This window comes from Astatotilapia calliptera, unplaced genomic scaffold (assembly GCF_900246225.1).
Source record: "Astatotilapia calliptera unplaced genomic scaffold, fAstCal1.2 U_scaffold_27, whole genome shotgun sequence".
Lineage (NCBI taxonomy): Eukaryota > Metazoa > Chordata > Actinopteri > Cichliformes > Cichlidae > Astatotilapia > Astatotilapia calliptera.
Window position 1 is genome coordinate 112,466 of NW_020535764.1, and position 5,663 is coordinate 118,128.

The window sequence follows — 5,663 nt, forward strand, 5'->3', positions numbered from 1 at the left end:
GTGTGTTTAACATGAGAGCTTCAGCCCTGCTGATGTGTTAAATAAAGACATGCAGGAAAACTGATGAGACTCTGAAATAACTCTTTATATTTATAATGTAACTCTGCATCAAAAGAACAACAAAGGATCCCAGACAGGTTTCTGTGAACAAAGACCATTCTGATGTTTCTGTGTTTCTAACACTTTGACATTATTAGTAAACAGACTGCAGTGAGCAGCATTTATAAAGAGCTTCTATATAAAGATATGACAGCTGTTTGACAAGTTTATCACTCTGTGTTTGGACCTGATCAGTCCAGCTGTTTACTTGAAACATGTTCATTTACCTGTTCTGTTATATTCATGTTCTTGTCTCTGTTGAAAACACATTTTAATGTCCCTCAGATTTTTCTCCCAGATGAATAAATATAAAAATGACACAAACTGACTGCAGCTACTTTTTGTCCTTTCTGTCAAAAACCTTCATGTGACTCATGAGAGACACGTTTCAGCTGTTTGTGACAGATCAGAGGCCAACAAGTCATTTATAACACTTTCCATCATTGTTTAAAGTTCTCAGTGTTTCTGTGTTGCTGCGTATAGGATCTCCCAGCATCATCACTGTGCTGTCCAATCATTGTGTGCGAGGTTACCCTTATAGTGCGATGTGTGTTTGCACAAAGAGAAGCATGTGTGTCAAATATAAATAAGCACAGAACAGAAACAGCTGCTCGTTTCTTCTGTTTAGAGTCAAGTTAGTGTTTTGTGTCTTTGTTTGAGGCCTGATGTCGAGCAGAGGTGTGTGTAACTGCACTGCTCTGTTATATGTGTGAAGTGTGTGCTTCTCTTCAGCATCATCTTTGTCACTGCTGATTCCTTTGTGTCATCATGTGTTGAGAAGAGAGAACAGTTATAACGGAGGAGCAAAAGGAAGCCCTGAAATCTGCATCAACAAGGAAGTGTTGGCTCACCAGTGATCCCAGCAGAGCCACTGGTTTGGCTCCAGTTGTTCTAGATTCAATGATGTTGTTGCTACAGATACATGTCAGCATCTTTATTGAATTTAATATGAAGCAGAAATGGTGTCATTAGGAGAAGAAGAGGAGAACAAGTCCGGCGAGGAGGCAGCAGCTCTTAAAGATGAAACAGCAGCTCAGCCCTGAGCTCAGAGAGCTGCACATGAAAAAGCTCCTCAAGCAGATCCTGTCAGAGGTTTGTCATCAACAGGAGGAACTGTTCACATCATAGGATGAAGATGCTGTCAGCTGGATGAAGAAGGTTATTTAATGCAAACGTTCACACTGAAGTCAAATTGTTGTCGTGTTGAACAGATTCATGTACTGATCGTCTCCAGAATGTTAGAAGAGCTTCAATGAATCATTAGAAACAACTTACAGCTGCACAGCTGTGTCAAACACATCTGTGTGTCATTGTGGGATTGTTGTGTTTCTACATGTGACACACGTCTAAAACATGCACACAATCTGAACACAAACAGGGACTCATGTGTTCCCACAGCCAGATGCTGAGAGCCATTTCCTTGTAGTCCTGTGTCTACATACATGAACCATTAGATGTTATTGGAATGATTGTCAGCTCTGATAGTTTCATGTGTGTTTAGCTGGACGCTGTTTGATCCTCGACATGTTTAAAGGTGTCCAGTCCTGAGACACTGGGGCTGGAAACAGCTGTGATGTCATTGGACTGTCACACAGACAGAAGTGCATGAAGTGAGCAGCCGAGGAGCCGCTGATGTTTTGGATTCAACAGCATTTGAAAGGTCGACACAGACACATTTGCACACAGAAAGCTGAATCTGTCATATGCCACAGTGAACTCACTGTTCAGTGTTTTTCAGGAAGCTTCTTAACTGCCTCTGCTGCCAAACAAGCAGCTGATGTCCTTGAGAAGAAGCTGAAGAAGTCTTCAACAACAAATACAGGAAGTGGACTTTCAAATACTAGATTCACTTTAGACTCACAGAGAAATGACTCAACCAGCTGTGTTTGACTATATGAAAGGTCAGTGTGTGTCTGCACACAGACTGTTGTGTTGGACTGTTATTCAGTTGTCTGCTGAATGTTTTCAAATGTCTGCATCTCAGCTGTGATGAGGCTGGGGGTCACGGGAGGCCACCGTAGCAGCCTCTTCAACATCATGACATCATCATAAATGCTGCTGGACTGTCTGATGGGCTGACGGTGAAAAAGCCGTCGGGAAGGAAACAGAAGACATTTCAGAGGCTGCAGCAGATTTCTTTGATTCGGGGCCTTTTTCAGCTTTATTGGACAGAGCAGTGAAGATAAGTGACAGCAAAGCAGAGAGAAAGGGGGCGTGGCCCGGGTCAAAGCCAGGCCAGCTGCTCTCCACCTCGTGGTCACCTGCTCATCCTAGTGAGCTCCACCAGCAGCCCTTTCACACACTTTACACTGTCAAACACTGTGTGTGGACCTCAGCTAACAACAGGCTACATTTAAGTCTGGACTACATGCTTTTATATTGTTTTTATTCCATCAGCAGCTCAACATCATGAGCAGCTTTGACATAAAGACATCAAACTCAAGCTGACTTTAAACTACTTTTAATACAGGGGCTCAAAAACAACAACATCTTTATTATATATCAGGACACAAAGTCATTTCATCTCAAAGGGAAACAGCTTTATTTGGAATAACCAGCACTATCAACTGGTTTGGGATCTCCACCAGTTTCATGTCTTTGCAGCTTCTCCAACAAAGTTCCTGTAAAATCAGCATGTTTGTCTTTATTGGTTTGATAGTGATTGATTATTCAGTCCCAATCTGCTGTCATCTAAAGAACAAAATGATGTTTCTATGAGTCACAAAGCTCCAGATGTTGTCGGCTTCACAAAGAAAACAAAGAACTTAAACACAAAGTGTTTGGAGCCAAAATGTTCCCAAGCTGCTCTTTTTGAAATGGCAGAGGTACAGTGGTGTCTAACAGCACACTGTGGAAGGCAAACATGTTATTGTTGGATGAAACTTCATGAATCCTTTGTAGATTTGAGCTGTTGGAGCCTTTCTTTTCTCTTCAGGTGTACAGATGCTGAGGAGGCAGGTGAAGCAGGTGGAGCTGTTGTGATGCTGGCAGAGGGTGTGTCTTAGTAACTCTGTGAGGCAGAACTGGATCCAACATTGTGGATGTGTTGATGTTGGAGCCATTAAGAGTCTCTGGCCACACTGTAGGATTTCCCTTTGATCCACTGTGGGGGCATTTTGGAGTCTGTCAGTGAAACTCTTCATGTTTGTGTTTGACTCCAGTTTATAGAAACAGAGAAATGTGTCATGCTTTTGTTCGGCCTCCACAAATACACACATTTGTTCATTGGTTGGACTTTTTGGAAGGAGACACATTGAAAACCATGTTAATAAGATCTTGTTGTTTCCTGTGGATCCGACACAGAGAGTGGACTTCAGACAGAAAGCGTGGAAGAGATTTTAGAGGCCGTGTGTGGCAACAGGAAGTTTCTGTGTGTTTGCTGATCTTACATGTGGAAAACAACACGTGATGTTTGTGAAGTTCTACAATGATCATTGTTCTCACAGCATTTTGAGTGGGAACAGTTCAAACTGGGAGTAGTGGGAGTTATTTACTGATTGAAACAAGCTGAATGTTTCTGTGACGATGAAGATCAGCAGCTCAGCTGATCAATGAACTGACATCTATCAGTCGTTTCATGAGATGAAGTCATCAGCAGACATTTGTTCTGACTGTGTGATGAATGTCAGAACGTCAGGGCTCTGCTTTAGTCACTGCTTGATGATCATTGGCTCATTGTTGAATCCAGGGCCCAGTCTGACCTCTGACCTTTGCTGCAGGTCTTCTGTGTTATCTCCACTTTCATGTCTGATCTTCTGCTGTATCGTCCAAAATAAACATCTGGATCATTTCCAACACTTCAGCAGATCTTTAGTTTGGGCAGTGCAGCACAGAATAACACATATTGTACTATACTGCCCACTTCCTGATCTTATTGGATCTGTGTGTGAGGTTGGTGAAGGAAACACATGTTTACTGAGTGAGTCGCTGCCATTAGGAACTAGTTTTTATATCACAGCCTGGAAATCACACAGGACCATTTCTGCAAGTGAAAAGTCGTCATTGGAGGAAAATGATTGTGTAGTTTGTGCGACTGAAGAATTGTCCCAACTACATGTGCTGCTGACCCTTGACCTTTTCTTTAGGTGCACAGAGGAGTCTGTGGGAACATCCAGAACTGAGGCATCTTGTGTACAAACGTGTTCAGACCAGATGTCAAATGATGTCAGATGTCATCCGTGAATGGATGCAACTGTGGATCGTTCCAATAAAATGAGGCAGTTTTGTAAGTACAAGCCCACTACAACCCATCATCAACATTTTAAATTACATTATACATCTTCACTGATATAAAGCACCACTATTTTAACCTGATTCACTTTTTCCACCCTAACAGTTCATTCCTCAAATCAAACAAGATATTTGACCCTAAAAAAATGCATCAACAAATAATTTTGTAATAAAATATTTATTCTTCAACTTTTACAAGTGAAATCAAACAAGTGTGTTTAAGAGTGAAACCAGAGTGGAAGCTGCTCATATAGAGTCCAACCCAGGCTAAAGTAAGCTGAGTAGAGCAGCACCATCAAAGTGTCGGCTCTCTGAACACGGTGCAAGATCGCCATCTGCAGGACAAAACTAGTTTTTCTCGCCCTCCTCGTCAACATCAAGATGATGTCATCGTACAGCAACTGATTCCCTGTCCGTCTGGAACAAAGCATTTACATTAAAAAGACATTTACAGAAAATACAAACACCAACAACACATCTCATCATCACATGATATTTTATTATTTATTATATTATATATTTTTATTGTACCATCAACATCAACAAATACCAGCATATTTTCTTTGAGATTGAGTAGAGTGAACCTTTCCCTTGGTTCACTTCCTGCTCGCAGCATCAGCTGACCTCTGACTTCCTGGTTAAGGTCTCTCAGCGTTGACTGGAATATCAAATCGGACTCACACCATGTTCTTGTAATGTGGTCATGTCTGTCAGCTGTTTGAAGAGCATCTCTGGCCTAAACACAATAGGAAGAACAACAACACGGCTAAAAAAAACCCAACACATTTCCATATTAGATGAAGGGCACCGTAAGTGGAAATGGTAACATTCATCTGATGCTGCTTTGGATTTATCTTCTGTTTTAGACCAACTTTGATCACTTCGAGCCATCTTAAGTCCGTTTGTTCTAACTTCTCACTAACATCTCGTATGATTTCAGATCCCTGCTGTTCCCCAGCTGCCCTGTAGGTTTGTGCTTTGACCTCCAGAGGGCGACAAATCAGCACAGACAGAGAGCTCCATTCAAACTTTGCTGCCATCAGGAATAATTCTTCAAATATAATCATCAGTGTTTGAGCAGTTATGATATCAGGGACAATCTAGACATGTGTGACAATACTGAACATGTCACATGACACACCTCAAACATCATGTGATCCACTCTCAGTCTGCACTTTCATTCATGACTTCAACAGGTTGAAATGAGCTTTGAAGAAACATTCAGTGAAATAAATCTTTCATGGATTCATGTGAGCAGCAGATGAACTTTACAAAGAATCAGTGGATTTATCTTCTGTTTTAGATCAACTTTGATCACTTCGAGCCATCTTAAG